Genomic DNA, 16744 nt, shown 5'->3' with positions numbered 1-16744 from the left:
ATTTCTTATTTGACAAATAAAAATGTATATATGGTGTTACACATGATGTTTAGTAATATGTATGCATTGTGCAATGACAAAATCAAATAACTAACATATGCATTACCTCAAAAAGTAATGATTTATTTGTAGTGACAAAGTAACAACACTTAAAATCTACTTTCTTGTACAATAAATTTCTTTTTGAAATCTGTTTGAAAGTGCCAGGCTGGCCCTTGCTTGGCTCACTGCATCCTCTGCCTCCTGGGCTCAAGCAATTCTCCTGCCTCAGCCTCCCGAGTAGCTGGGACTACAGGCACCTGCCACTATGCCCAGCTAATTTTTGCATTTTCAGTAAAGACTAGGTTTCATTATGTTGGCCAGGCTGCTCTCAAACTCTTGACCTCTGGTGAATCACCCACCTTGGCCTCAATCCCCAAGTGCTGGGATTACAGGCGTGAGCCACGGTGCTCAGCCTCAATAGCTTCCTTAAACTTATTCCTCCTAATTGAAATTTTCCATTCCTTGAGCAACAGCGAACAAAAGTATTTAAGAAACAAACAAAAACAAAACAAATTAGAAAAATAATGTTAGCTTCAGGAGAGAAAGGAGTTTCTAGGACTTCTTACTTCAATACTCAGTGTTTGTTTTCTGAGAGCTTTTCCCCAAGAAAAAAACAATGCTGTAGCACAAGGGGAATGTATGGTTCTTAAAAAGTGCAGTAAAATTACTCTTCATAAAGATTTTACACTAACAATGTGTTAGTTTATCTTGTCAATTCTAGGAGAACATTGTGCACAATTTGAAAATGTGTGTTATTAGACATAATTTTAGTAAAATTATTATATTAAGTTTTTCTTGAAAGCAGAAGTAAAATAAAACAACAGGGACACCTGGGATTGTAAACTCTAATTTGTTTACTTATTCCTTCAAAATCTATTATAATACTAGTTCTTTTAAGTGAGAGATTTTTCCTTCATCTTTCGGTTTGTGAATTAATCTGCAGTCACATGCATTTGGTGACTCAGGGCTTTTATTAATTATTTTAAAATTTTAACATTAGAGTTCTATCAAAAATCTATACTATATTATAGATATATTTTCAGAGAAGGCTATTTTTATTTTCTTGAAACAGTAGTCCCTCAAATCTCCTTAAAAGTTATAGGTTAAATATTTTTAATTTTTTTTTCCCAAAAATCTGTTTTCTCATTATGGTTATTATTTTTCTATTTATTTGTTTTTCCTTTTTAATGCTTCTTTTCCAGATGCTTTCTGTTTCTTTTTTTCTCTTCAAATTTGTGAATGAAAGATTAGGCTGCTTAATGTAGGTATCTGGCAAGACATGTCTGTCATGGTCCTGCAAGTTTTAAGAGCTGTGAGTTGAGACCTGCTCTGGAGTCCATGACTGCTATTTTCTGGCAGTATGATATATATAGGCAAGTTGAACTGAGCCTCACTTCTTTGGAATGTGTTCTATACTACTCCACATTCATGCTTTCTCTAAGAGGTAAAGATAACATTCATTCATTTATGCATTTCTTTTTTTTTTTTTTTTTTTTTAACAAATTCTGGTTGTGATAGTCAATAGATTCAAAATGCTGGGGAGCAAAGGTAGGAATGTAGATAAAACTCTCCTGAGGAACAATTAATACATTACAAATGTGTTAAGAGATAAGGATAAGCATAGTTTGTGTAGGCTTAACCTCAACCTGGCTTGGGAGTGGAGACTATAAGGGGTCAAGAGTGGCAGTGAGGAGTGAAGTTGGATAGGTTGTATCTCTGAAGGGCTCATAGCGGCAGTGCTGACTAAAGTAAGAATTGATGGACCTTTGGAAATTAGAAAGGAGGATTGATTAGGAAATAGGGCATCCAAAAGGAAAGCCTTTCACACAGAGAGAAAGCCAAGTGCAAAGGTGAAATGTTTCAGAAAGAGCATGGTGGATTTGAAAAGCCACAAGTAGCATAGCATGCTTAGAGAGGCAATGGGTGGGACGAGAGATTGCTGGTCAGGAAAGCAAGTGGCCAGCTTGGAGGTGGTAGCTGAAGCTATTCACACCCATGTGATCTGGGAGACACTGTAACATGGCATTTTGTTAGGAATTCAGAGACCTGAAATCTCTAACTGGGTGAGCTTAACCAAATAACTTAATTTCTGAGGGCTCTGCTTCCTCCTTTGTAAAATGAGCATATGATTTTTAACCAGCACCCCAGGAAGCCCTCCAATGGGTGCTAGGTGGGGAGGGGAACTTGGTGGCCAGAGCTCTTCATCCCCTGTCTCCTTGGCTTATACTGTATCAGTTTTGTTTTTTGCCTAAATTATTTGCTTACAAATTGAATTTATTTATTTATTTATTTATTTATTTATTTATTTATTTATTTATTTATGACAGCCTCGCTCTGATGCCCGGCTGGGGTGCAGCGATTTATGATCGCTGGGGTGCGATCTCGGCTCACTGCAGCCTCCACCTCCCAGCTTCAAGCGTTCTTGTGCCACAGCCTCCCTAGTAGCTGGGATTACAGGTCTGTGCCACCAAACCCAGCTAATTTTTTGTATTTTTAGCAGACACAGGATTTCACCATGTTGGATAGGCTGGTCTAGAACCCTTGATCTCAAGTAATCAACCCATCTCAGTCTCCCAAAGTGCTGGGATTACAGGTGTAAGCCCCCGTGCCCAGCCTATTTATTTATTATTTTTGGAAAACTGACCTCCACAAAAAATACCTTGAAACCCACAAGACTAACTTATCTGAGGTCTTTCTGTATCCCACACCAGTTTAGGAAAAATAGCAATGTTTACTGTTCGAAAGGGCAGTAGACCAAAAGTTCAAAGGTCTGATTTTTATGGTTGGTAGACCTCTGTGTGGCCATAGGGAGCCAATTTTCCTTAGCTGATTTTTTTTAATTATAAAAGAGGACAGATATTATCTGCCCTTCTTATCTTGATTTTTTCCAAAACTGAAATAAAATCAGATATGTTGAAGTGCTTACTGAATAGTGAGGTATTTTTAAAATGACTGTTATTCTTAAGGAAACTAGTACCTATGCTGAAAGGTGTCTCTAGGTATGAGTTTCTAATACATAAAAGATGCCCTTGGTATGATGAATCTGGTTATTTAATGGAGGTGTCACACTTCTTATGTTACATTTTTCTTGGCTCAAGTTCTGTTACTTAAAAGTGAGATAAAAATCTCTGTACTGGACAGTTTTCTCCATAGCTTCCTAGATTTATCAGAATGAATTTTATTAAAAGAAAAATAAATATTAATGATCATTTTAAACGTCATTGGAAAGTGATGGTAACCTTATATCCCAGGATGCTTCCTTGAGTTATTCGTTCTGCTTAAGAGCATCCATTAGGCTAGAATATGATGAATCTTCTTTTCATAGTAGTTTCATTACAAAGCTCAGGAGAAGTAGGTTTAGATGTTTGTTTTGTTGTTGTTGGTCATGGTGATCTTTTAATGGAGCATTTCAAATTCAACAGCCCTTTCTCCTATTAATAATACTGACCTTTCTCAAGAGTAAAACTTAGGTTTGTGTTATGTTAAAAGATCTTCCTTTATGCAGTGTGAACAGGGTAAAATATCAAGGTTGAAGGAAATAGATAACTCTGTCTACAAATACTGCAGCCAGTTCCACATTGCAGATGAGGAAAAAGAATACTTTTTCCCTCTAAGAAGTTATTACTCAGAGGGAGTAACATAGTCACCCGGTTTTTCTGAATCCAAATCCTGTGCACATTTCCATATGCTAGCAGGATCCAGTTTAAGGAGGACTTTGCTGTTCTGCAGAGTCTAAAATATGTCTCTGGATCCCTGTTCTTAACCCAGGCTGCATGTAGTAATGATTTGAGAGTGTGGCATAGCCCCAGCTCCAGAGATTCTGATTTAATTGTTCTTGAAGGGGGGCACCAAACATTGGTATTTTTACTTTCTTCCCAAGGGATCCAAGGGATTCTAATGTGCAACCAGAGTGAGAACAACTAATTCTGGTAAAAATTAAGCAGATAAGCGATTTATTCAGATTTGTGTTGTAAAAATATTATTTTGGTGTCAGTGTGAGAAATAGATTGGATGAAGTTAGATGAGGAGGGCAGTGGCCAGTGAGGCTGGCACAGCCACGCAGCCATGAACCAATCTGAGCCCATGCCAAGAATTCCCAATATTGCTTACAATTTCTGGATGAAGAATCTTGTTGTTACCAAGTCCTCTGGGATCTGTTTCCCTGATCTTAGTTGACCCTTCTGCTATCATATTTACTGGTCATTCTCTCCTGGTGCTTTGAGCTACACCTTTCTCTGGTTGCCCTAGCTAGGATTTTGAGCCAGCACCCTTTCCCAGATAAAGAGGGAAACCAAATGTGTTGCTGTGAACACAGTTTTGAATGGGGCATCCTGGTATTTTCTCTCATCTGAGCAGTCATTTCAGGAGGATTTTGCTTACAGCTCCCAAGTTTCAGTCTCACCAAGGCTCTCCTCTTGTCCTCCCTGGACTTAAAACATAGTTCAGCTTCACCCATGGCAGAATCACTGTATCTCACTACAAGGAGACACCTTCATCCTCTGTTGCTCTTTAGAAGAGTCAGCAGCATTGGCCCTATGGGAGGCAGGAGAACTAAGGTCACCCCAAGTCCCAGTGTTATTTCTGCCTCATAGAAGAACTTGGAGCATTCCATCACTAAAAGGTGATGCTGTCTTTTTTGGAAGACCCCCCCCCCCAGCTGTCCATTCCATTTATATTAGCTCCTGAGCCCTGAAACTATTCCCTCAATACCTGTTCTCTTCAGCTCTGAGTTACCACCCTTCACAATTAGCAGGAGTGCAGGAGGCCTGGATTTAAACTTGGATGTAATCTCAGTTTAATTCATTGTTAGTAGCACCAACTCAGTGTTACTGGGTTTCAGTTTTCTGACTTGTAAAAGTAGGAAAAATTATATGTACTCTTCAAACTTGAAAAAACCTATAAGCATAAGAAGGGAGTACAATATTGGTACAGAGGATGCGTTCAACAAATGAGAGTTGATTTTTTTTTTTTTTGCTATTATGATTATTAAGTTTGGATGCCTTCAAGTCTGCTGAGAGAGCAAACACATAAACAAAAATGTTAGTCTTTGTAATGGCTAAATGGGGATACACGTATCTTCATATGTATATTATATATATTTATTATATACATTTAATTCAATATATTTAATATAGAATTATTTATAATATAATTATACATTATGTATATTATATGTATATTGAAACAAGGGAAATGGAGTGGGAGAGAGGAAAAGGGGTAATCAGGGTAGGAAGAAGACAGGCTTTCCTGAGATCTTATTATTTTTATGCAGCGATGATTATTGTTTTTGTTTGCTCTGTTTGCTTCCTGGTCTAGTACTTAATGAATATGGGATGAGGAAAAATAGACAACAAATTTTTGATTGTGTCAGGATTAAGAGTCAAAAAAAGATGAAAATATATTGCCATTATATCATGAAAGTTCATTTAAAATGTATGCAGTCATAATTAGGATTGATGCTAAATTGCTGTTTAATTACTGATTTGTTTTAAATTTAGATTAATTTCGAAGCTTTTATTAAACATACTCTTTTTATAAGGTAAAGTTCTTTGTAAGTCAATTAAATGCTGTCAATAAGAAATACCTTTTGATAACTTAATATAGTTGATTAATTAAATAGAAATGTTTGTCTAACAGAGAGTAATCCAAATTGACCTTGACTTCTCTATTGCAGATGGGGACACAGAGAGAAGACAGATGCTAAACTTTGCCTAAATTGAATTAATATTTGATTTAAAATTTAATATTTAAATATTAAACTCCTTATTAGTAAATAGTTTTTAAAAGCATCATTGAAAATACTAATTCCAAAAACAGTTGATGGCTTTAAATAATTTATTTAAAGCCTGTAATCTAAGGCAAGCTCCTTACTAAAGTGTCTGTCTCATTTCTATTTAACATGAAATTAGCATACTTAATGGACAAGTCCAATTACAAAACAAATTCCTGTAGGAATTTCATGCCTCAAAAAAGGAAAAGAGAAGATAGCATGAGAGAACGTATATTGGATACTACAGTAGAATCATTGTTCAACTTTAAAGGGATTTATTCAACTACATCACCACCTAGCCCATATGTCACAATTTTGTCCACAAGAATATTATGGGTGATTTTTGTAAAAGGCCTGGGATGCAGTTAAGATAAACAAAACAAATGACACATTTGATCTGCCACTCCAATAAGAGTTTAAAAAAACAGACAGAATCTCACTCTGTCACCTAGGCTAGAGTGTAGTGGAACAATCATGGCTCACTACAGCTCCCAACTCCTGGGCTTGAATGATCCTCCAGCCTCAGCCACTCAAGTTGTTAGAGCCATAGTCTCACACCACCATGCCTGGCTATTTTTTTTAAAAAATTTGTGTAGAGACAGGGTCTCTATGTAAAAAATTTGTGTCTCTACAGGGTCTCACTATGTTGCCAAGGTTGGTCTCAAATTCCTGGCCTCAAACACCTTGGCCTCCGAAAACCCTAGGATTACAGGTGTGAGCCACTGCATCCAGCTCCAATAATTCTAAAAAGAAAAAAGAAAAAAAACATTATTGTGACTAGACACTTAGCAAACACACATGAGCATCAGTTTTAGAATTTCAGTTAATGTCAAGATAGGTAAACTGCAGTTTTTGGAATTTTGTTTGAAAACAAGATTTGTTTGTCCTTGTTGAAAAACCAGGACAGCTCATTTTCATGACACCTTTTCATGGTGACTTAAAAATAATTGATATTAGTTCCAAGAACACATATTCACATACTCTTAGCGTTGTAAATTAGGTAATAGATTTGGACCTGAAATCTGAAAACAAATGTAAGTTACCTTCAGGCTTTCTTATCGTTTTCTCACCATCATATTCTTTTCCAGTTCAAACACCCTTCTTCCCTATGAAGAAATTGGAGCTTGGTCATTTGTTCATATTATGTAGTTGGCCCCAAGCAATGTTATTTATTTTTTTTTTTTTTGTATTTTTAGTAGAGACGGGGTTTCACCGTGTTGACCAGGATGGTCTCGATCTCTTGACCTCGTGATCCACCCGCCTCGGCCTCCCAAAGTGCTGGGATTACAGGCGTGAGCCACCGCGCCCGGCGCAATGTTATTCTTATCCCATCCTTGACTATCATTTTGTTCTAAAAATACCAGATAAATTTCTTTCTTTATTGCTGATATTTTTACAAATGTCAGTCAACTCAATATCATTAGGTAATCATATTCTTTTTTCATGTTCTTTTTAACTTTTGTTTCTTTTCTGATATTTTCTTTTTAAATGTAACTCTCAAATGCAAAGTTATCAGAACGTTTCCTTTAAAACCATACTGATATTTTTTAGATGCCTTTGTGATTCTCTATCTGGATTGTGACAGAGCTTTAGAATGATATGGATAATATATAAAATTTTCTTTTTAACTTCTTTCTTATAATCTAAAGCTGCACTATCCTTTATGGTAGTCACTAGCCATATGTGGCTACTGAGCTATTGAAATGGAATTAGTACAAGTTGAGATGTGCTCTAAATGTAATATACACATTGAATTTTGAATATATTTAATAGTCTGTCACATTAATTATATGTTGAAGTGATAATATTTGACATGTTGGGCTAAATACAGTATATTATTAAATTTAATTTAATTTGATATTTCTTTTTTTAATGTGGGTGCTAGGAAATTTAAAATTTCCTATGTGTTCACATTATGTTTCCTGTGGGCAGCACTGATTATTCCCAGAATATTTTTAATATTTTAAATTAAGTGTATTAGCTTCCTCTTCCAGCTATAACAAATTTGCATAAATTTAGTAGCTTAAAAACAACACAAATTTATTATCTTCCCAGTTTAAGATGTCAGAAATCTAAAATGATTGGCAAAGGCTGTGTTCTTTTTGGTAGCTCTAGGAAAAATTCCGTTTTCTTGCGTAGAAACCACCCGTTTTCCTCAACTTAATCACATTTGCAAAGTCCCTTTTGCCATGTAAAGTGGCATATACACAGATTCCAGGAATTAGGACATCAATGGGGGGTGGGGGGTATTATTCCAATTACCATATTAAGCATATTTAATGATGTTCTTTCCCGATTTGTTAATTTCAATTTTTAATGTGGTCCAATATTTTAAGATCAGTGAATCTGTGATACCAAAAAGCAAACATAAGAAACATCAAATCAGGTGTGGCATGGCACAATGGCTTCTCATCTGGCCAATGCTGCTGACCTTGATGTGATCTTAGTTAAGTCTTATCTTCTTGGGCTTTTTCCATTTAGCCAAAGGAGTCTTTGTGAGTCCATAAAAGAACTTTAAAACTGCAGTTCTCTGGGCTACTGTTCAAATATACTCTAGTTGTTTTAATGATTAGTTTGAGCTCTTCTAAGATGAATTTCAGCTACAAGATATTTCTTTTGGCTTCACCAGACTTATGAATGATGAGGATGTGAATTGTGAGTTGGTTTAATGTATTGCATATAAGCCAAGAATTATATTCTCATTCCATCATATAATGAGTATACTTTCTATTAACACATAAACCATCTATCCTCATAGCCTATCTATTTTGTGACAAAGCAAATCATGCTTTGAACTATTTTGACATTACCTTTTCTGCTTAATCTATGTAAGCAACTACATCTGAAATATTATGATGCCTTGCTTTCCTTCTCTCCCTCCCTCCTAGTACAATTTATAAATAAAGGGTCAAAATTTAATAGTTTTTTTTTGTGTGTGTGTGTAACAAATCACCGTTTGTTAGCTTGTTTATCATTAGGGAAAATTTGGGAAACTTTTAAAGAAGAAGGCACAAGAAGAAGCTGATAGTCACGAATTTTAGGATGGGTGGAAGGCTGAACAATTTCTTATGCATTGAGTGTAACGTAGTTTTATCTTTCTGTTTAATTACATCATTCTACTATTTGTTTCTAGTTCATCAGAAGTAATTTTATTCAACACAAGCAAAAACAAACTCTAAAACCAAACACAAATGATCTTAGAAAAATATATCATTTTTAAAAAACTGGTGACATATTTTCTCAGTTTCTTGTAAGTAGTCAAAAATTAACTGAAGAGGCAGATTAATGTGTAGATAGACAGGTGATTGATAGACAGATAGATAGATAGATAGAGATGGAGAGACAAGAAGACAGAGAAATAACTATTCCTTTAAAAGATGTCATTTTGAGGGTTCATTTACTAATATTTTGAAAATCATGGAACTAAATATTTTGGGAGAGGTAGAAGATGCTCATTAAGTTGCTAATTGAACAATAATGAAAATTCAGGCTAGTGTTTACCTTTAATTATGTAATTAGCATAAAATCCTATTAAAAAAAGAGTACCCAACTCTTGTCTGTGAAGTCAATGAGATGTCAATGCCACTGGGATATAACTAAAAATTTCTCTTTCCATCTTGAACTACAGAACATTAATTTTCATGTGGTTTCCCATCCTATTAGGTCAAATTTATAGTATATTCTGCTAATATTGGAAACAGACTCAAATTAACTAATATTCTATAATGAACATTAATAGATGATGTTTAATAAGATAAGTATCTTAGATATTCAGTATGAAAGGAATATCTTAGATATTCAGTATGAAAGGAATATCTAAGATAATTTTATACAATTTAATTCTAGACTTCATTGCAATGTCAAAATCAATCATAGTATTATGGAATCAAAAGCCACTAAAATATTAAGAGAAACTGCTATGAGGTTATTAGAGAGTCAGCATAAATACTGTCTCACAAATATTACATACAAATATACATTCAAAAATTAAGACAATTCTGCAAAATAGTGCATTATGCTATTATTAGCTAAAACCTTTGAAGTTGGAAATTTCTATATTTTTCAATTTTACCAATTAAGTAAATATATAAATTATAGATATAAAAAAGAGCTTTTCAAAAAGAAACAAAACAGAATCTTAATTATTAGCATAATGGCACCATTATTTGAAAGTTTTTAACAAGTCAAAATTATTTGTTTTGAAAATCTGGATTTGTTTCTGATTTAAACTATTTTAAGAGTACTTCTGTAAATATCTTTTAGCATCTCTAACCAACGTTAATGAAAAAGCCCCATTTCAAAAGTGGCAGTCTCATCCTAAAATATCTAGTCTTGGCTAGTCACAGTGGGCTATGCCTGTAATCCCCGCACAGCCAAGGCTGGCAGATTGCTTGAGCTCAGGAATTCAAGGCCTGACTGGGCAACATAAAAAGCTTTGTCTCTAGAAAAAACACAAAAATTAGCCTGGTGTGATGGGATGGTGCCTGTAGTCTCAGCTACTCAGGAGGCTGACGTGGGGGGATCACCTAAGCCTGAGGAGTTTGAGCTCGCAGTGGGCTGTGATCATGCCTCTGCACCCCAGCCTGGGAAAGACAGTGAGACCAGGTCTCTAGATAAACAAACGAAATATCTAGTCTTGATCATCACTTCCTTAGTTTCCCTTACCAATCTCTATTCCATGGAATATAAAGATACATCTGGTATATTTAGCATCCAGACAGGTGTCTTCTCCCAATACATACCTGAAATAGTACCAGTCAAGCATTTTAAGTAGTCTTTTCTAATTAAGCAGGATTGTGGGAGTAGATTCTTCCCCACAGAAAGAACCTCTTCATAAAGAGTCACCTTTGCAGTAGTCAGAATTTACAATGTTGCAACACTTTTTATTTTTGTTTCTTTAATAATTCCCAATTGCCAGTCATTTAGATTCAAGTCTTGAGCACTTAATATGGGGTTACATCAGGGGTGTTCTGAAGAGAGTAGAGGATTTTTTTTTTCCTTAGACTTGCTTTACAATTTGGTTTTGTTTTTTTTCTAGCTTCAGAATTTTAAAAATCATTTTATTAAAATTGTTGTGGGTACATAATAGGTATATATGTTTATGGGATATGTGAGATATTTAGGTTATTTCCTCTTTTTCAGACACTGAGCTCCAATCTTTCACAATATCCTAAGATGTTTATCACAAGCCAGAACTTAATTGATTTGACCTGGTCATAGAAAATGTGCTTTCATATTATTTATCAAAAAAACCCACTTTTTCCCAAAATAACTCTTTTGTATTAAAAGCAACAATGAAATAATTGCTCATCTATTTGTTATTAAAATCATGCTGTTTCCTCACGTGATCCATTTGATATTAATCAATCAATCAATCATTTTCTGTTTGGTGTAGAAACTAAAATAGGATATGTAATTCTAGCACTATTTTTTTGTATCAGAGCTGAAGTTTTAATAACATGGTTAAATTGGAATACCCTATAGTGGTTGTGTTTGCCAATCTTGGCCTTTTTTTTCCCTTATTATTATTCATAGCAATTTTTACTTCCCTCCTGTATGGATTTCATTTTCTGAAGAAATTTCAAGCCCATCTAATATAGAGAATAAATTTATTCTCTTCATGTTCCATTGTTTGATCTATTCAGTCAGTCGTTTGCTAATAATTTGTGTCATGAGGGATATCCTCTCTGAGTAAATCACCAGGGAGAGACATGAATTGGATTCACATTTGCATCCTCACACTCGCCTCCCCTATACTTCGTTCTCCTTTCATGTCTCCTCCTTTACTCCTCTTCATTAACTACCTTCCTGTGTCAACCCAGTTTGAAATTAAACACACTGAAAAATGAACCTTCAGTTGTATATTAATATCTAATGCTTGTTCAGTATGGATGCTGAAATATTAATTTATAACAATAACTACTGGACATTTACAATCAACAAATCAATCAAAGTTGTTGTTGAAAGAACATCAACCTCTCCAAATTTCAGAAATATAACAGGACATCTACTTCGTCACCCTTATCTATTCTATTACCAAAGGAAATTAAACTGGTATCCTACTATTTCCTTATCACAAATCTGTTTTGATTATTTCCTGGAAATCTATTGTGGATAATCAAAAATTGATAGTTTGGCAATTAACTAAGGCATTTTTTCCTGAGTCTGGGGTGCACTGAATGGTATTAACTGCTCAACTGAGTTATAGAAATTTTCTTTTCTAATATTTGGTGTGTCTTTTGCATGGATTATGAAAAAGAATATCTAGTGATTGTAAGATGAGATATCCAGTCCTCATATTTCATATCAACAAAGCCTTCTTATTTGAATTCACATACGTATTTTAAACATTCTGGGTGAATTTTCTTTCACGTTGTAATTTTGGCTTATGGCTACACTGACTTCGGTAGTTTACAGTTAACTGGTCAGACTGAACATAACCAGTCAGTTGATTGACTGTTTCACAATTTCAGAGGCCCCATTACTATTTGTGAGATCAAAGGAAAATACAAGAAAGAGCTAGTTGAGGATTATATATATTTTTTCAATTTCAACCACATTTTCCCATTTAGGTGGTAATTTTTGCTTCCTAGCTAGAATTTCTAATATCAATTGTAGAAATAAAAAAGCACCATTCCATTTACACTTCTTAGAAATATTAAGTAGTACATTTTAAAAAATGAACCAGATAAAAAGCACATTATGAAATATTGAACTTTCATAATTTTTTTCACAGATCTTTTTAATTAGAAAATTGTATAATATGGTAAAACACAGAAATCATCTAGTGTAAATCTTTAATTTCAATAAAATATTTAAAGCAATGAACAATTTATATAGTAATATTGTAAACTCTCATGTACTCAAGATTCAGTCTGAGAAATGGAGCACTATAGATACTGTTGAAGCTTCTGATGATGCCTTCCAATTCCATTTACCTCACATCCTCCAAACAGTAACCTCTACCCTGAATTTCATGTTTATCATTATCATGCACATTGATATATGTTGCTCTGTATATGTATGTGATCAAATATAATGCATGTAATTATTTTGCATGTTTTTGAACTTTATATACAGATACCATCATCCTATAAGCATCTTTCCACAACATCCTTTTTTGTTATTGTGGCTTCAGATTATATTTTTGAGATTCATTTATATGAATTCAAGGAGCTAAGTTAACATTCATTTTTCTTGTTGCCACTTCTGCTCTTGCAGTATGTGAATATTCTATAAATATTTTGTCCAGTTATTTATCTAAAGGTGTTTAGATGATTTCTCCGTCCTACTGTGTTTTTCCTCTTTCAAATAGTTTTGTAATGAATAGTTTGAGGAGTAGAAAGACTAGATTATAGGACATGAGAATGTTCAACTATTGCTAAACTGCTCTCTGAACTTGTACTATCATATACTCTCTATGATTTGATCACATTTTCATCCATATTAACTTTTGCTGGAATCGTAAATTTCTGCCAGTTTCATGACTGTGAAACAAAAATCTCATTATTTTAAATTGCATTTCTCTAATAGCTAGTGGGATTGAGGACCTTTTTCAGATGCTTATTGGACATTGAGAATCGTTTTCTGTCAATCAGCTATTCATTTCCTTAACCCACTCTGTCATACCATATTCTTTATCTTTGATAAGACCCTTCATGTACTTTGGATAGTAATCCTTCTTTGGTTATACGCATTGCAAATACCTTTTCTGAGTGTTCATTTTGATGTATATAATTGTTTTATTTTAATATATCACATTTAACATGTTTTCTTTATGGATTTTGGTTTTCTGTTTATTAAACCACATTTTCCCATTTAGTTTCTGTTCTTATCTACCCAAAATCATGAAGTTATTTCCCTATAAAGGCTGTAAAATTTGCTCAGTATCTTTAGGTCTTTAACAGACCTTAACATATATATATGTGAAGTTGCAATCTAGTATGATCATTTTTTCATATGACTAATTCAATGTCTGAATATGTCATCTTTCCTCCCTGCTTTTTAATGTCACTAGTTATTTATCAAGTTCCATAAATGCATGAATGTTTTCCCAGGATTTCTATTCTGTTCCATTGGACTAATTTCTAGCCCTGAACCAAATCTACATTGCCTCAGTTACTGTTTCTTTATATTAAGCCTTAATAGTTCATATGGGGATTTCCTGAACCTCGTTCTTCAGATTGTATTGATAATTTCTTATCCTTTGCTCTTCCAAACACATTTTAGAATTAACTTTTCATGTTTCACAAAAAACTGTAGTAAATTTTATTAATAATTACATTAGTTCTATAGATTAATTTTCTATATTGATTTTCCCATCCAGGAACAAGTATATTTGTTGATTTATGTGAGTTTACCCCTTAATGTTAATAGACAAATTAACTCTGGGCCAAAAAGTGATGGCCCAAAGTCGCATAGCCAATTAATAGCAACACCAGTGGTAGAAGAAAGGTCTTTTTGACTCCTTAACAGCTTGTACACTAAAAAAGCTTAATTATTTAGTCAGTTAAGAAAGAGTATCTTGAAGTCCCTGCAGCTTCAGAACCCTTCCCTATGAAAGAGAATTCAACTTCTCTAGTTTACTAGGCCCAATTTGTGTTTCAAGCCCTCAAAGTGTGTTTAGAGGGCTTGGCAAAACAAAGTCCTGAAATCCTTCACGTTGAGTCTTTCTCTGGAGCCTGTCAGAAATGCTAGGGGTAATCTTGAGGTCACTGAATTTCAAAGCATTCAGGTAAGCAACATTGAGGCCTATGTAATGACTCTTAGGTCTTGCTCTTTAACCACAGACTTACAGGAGCTATTGCTTGCTTTGCTGAATGAACATCAAAAGTCCAAAATGAGAAAAGATTGTCTAAGAATATATAACTTCTTATATACACACACATATACATGACCCTACACACACACATTCATAATCCTATTCTTTTAGACAAAATAATATTTTAAGCATTTTCCCAAAAGCAGCATATCTTAGGAAGACTGAGGCTTCTTCTAGATCAATAGTTATTCAGGAAACAAATACAATTGCTTTGAAATCACCGAGTTGCCTCAGATTGGCATTTTAGCTACTAACTGCCATTGGGGAAAATTTTGTATTAAAAAAAAATAGAATCCAGAGGAGACAGAAGCATAGAAGATTCAATCTTTAAACATAAAACAAGGAAAGATCAGATGATGTATTCAAGTAGTCATGTATCGTTCATGTTAATTGCGGTTCAGCCTTCTTTAACTACTACTACAGCAGCAGTTATCTAAAGGGGCAGAAAAAAAAAAAAAAAGATGAGGAGAGGGGTGGGAAAAAAGTGAGATCCCTGCAATATCGCCTCGAGCCACTAGGGGTATCTTTGTACCATTTTTCATCCTGCACCGATTTGGAGTAGAAACCTGTATTAGGGTAAAACCAGGGTCCTCGGCATTTTTGTGTGTGTGTGTGTGTGCGAGCGGTGCACCCAGAATCCAAAAAAGATTTTTTAAAAAAGAAAGAAAGAAACCACAATTTTTCAGTCACCCGAACAGTGTTATGAAATTGTTCTTCTGGACATCAGCACCGGGAATTCATTTTTGAGGTCAATTTCCAATGGAGATAAATCTATTGGATTAGTAGGATTATCTGATTGCAGCTGAAAGAAGTAACGTTGTTTGATCATTTGTATTTCTTGCCTGATGGTCGGATTTACATGGAGGTGGCTTTGGGTCCCCAGGATTCTGGATCGTGGTTGCATCTGGAGAGAAAAAAGGATCAATCGACACGTTTTGGAAGTGTCCGTGGGTGAATAAAAAAGGAGGGGGTACAAAACTGGGGTTGCGGATGCTTAAAGCAAAAAAGAGAATAGAGAAAAGGAAGCATCTTGAATCCTGAAACAAGAATTACTGGGGGCTCGAGATTTCAAAAAAGCGTCTAGAAACTGGTAAATACTTTGACCATTCCAGCTTGGCTTTGACGGCGAAGTGTTGTAGAAACCGTCTCCCTGAATCATTGCGAAGGGACCGGGGGAAGATGAGGGGCTCCCTCTGTGGATTGATCTTGCTGAGGGTAAGTTTGTGCCTGTCTTCCTGGGAGGGGGCTGCCAGGGCTCTGTGGCTGTGCGCGGAGGGTGCTGCGGGCGCGCAGCCTGCGAGATGGAGAGAGGAAGGGGATGGAAAACCACCTCGCGCATCCCCGGGGGATCGCCGGGGAGCTACCTAGATCGAGCCCAAAGCCTTATTTCTGTGGCGTCGGCGGGGGAGCCGAGCAGCTCTCCAGGCTCTCAACTTTGCATGGAAAATGCCTCGGTTGGGAGCTGCTTCCCAGATCCAGTGCTTTCTCCTCGCAGTACTTTAAGGAGGGGAAGCGGCGGTGCCTTGGAAAACCTGCATGGAGAGCGGAGAAGCCCAAGTAGAAATCGCTGGTGCTTCGGCTGCCGCTTCGGTGGCGGTCGTGGCTTCCAGCGGGGGATTCTGCTCGGGGAATTGGCCGTTTCCAGGCTGTCTGCTCCCCCACCCCGTCTCCGACCCCTTCTCGCTTCCCACTTCTCTCAGCCCGCCCGACGCTAAAGGGTTACAGGGTCACTGCACCGGTTGGAGACAAGTGGGTGACTGGCCACACATGTTGTCTTGTAATTCACTTGCACGACTTGCCATAATACTAGTCCGAGGTAACTTTCTTCGAGTTGCAGGAGCCCGAGAGGACGTTGCAGGCTTTTGCCCGAGGGCCCAGGCCAGCGAGTGTGCCAGGCAGAGGCTGCGTTTCCGATGCGTCCCTGCCCTGCCTGCCTCGCCACTTACTGGCTTTGCTTTCCCCCTGAGCGGTGCGCGCGCCTTCCCAGACATTTTCTTGCAGCTGAATTCAGGGATTTTTGTTTTTTAAAGAATTCCGTAGCTCCTGATAAAAATCTCATCTTTATTTGCAGAAGGAAATCAATTGCAGCACCTATAATCAATCACTCAAAT

General features: G+C 35.9%; 1 protein-coding gene across 8 annotated transcripts in view; it reads left to right on the top strand.

The window, feature by feature from the left end:
* NLGN1 (neuroligin 1) overlaps positions 1-16744 on the top strand; it is an 873763-nt gene that overhangs the window by 159496 nt on the left and 697523 nt on the right. For 5 of the 8 annotated variants that reach the window (XM_032258260.1, XM_032258259.1, XM_032258258.1 and 2 more), the window contains exon 1: positions 15179-15848. The exons of the other annotated variants lie outside the window; for them this stretch is intronic. The gene's annotated coding sequence lies outside the window, so the exon portion shown is untranslated. Of the gene's footprint in view, positions 1-15178; positions 15849-16744 lie in introns of those variants that run through there. 8 annotated transcript variants of the gene reach the window in all.

The sequence above is a fragment of the Sapajus apella genome, unplaced genomic scaffold (genome assembly GCF_009761245.1).
Source record: "Sapajus apella isolate SASKATOON/1434 unplaced genomic scaffold, GSC_monkey_1.0 scaffold101, whole genome shotgun sequence".
Lineage (NCBI taxonomy): Eukaryota > Metazoa > Chordata > Mammalia > Primates > Cebidae > Sapajus > Sapajus apella.
Note: the sequence above shows the minus strand (reverse complement) of the source record. Positions and strands in the feature narration are given on the sequence as shown.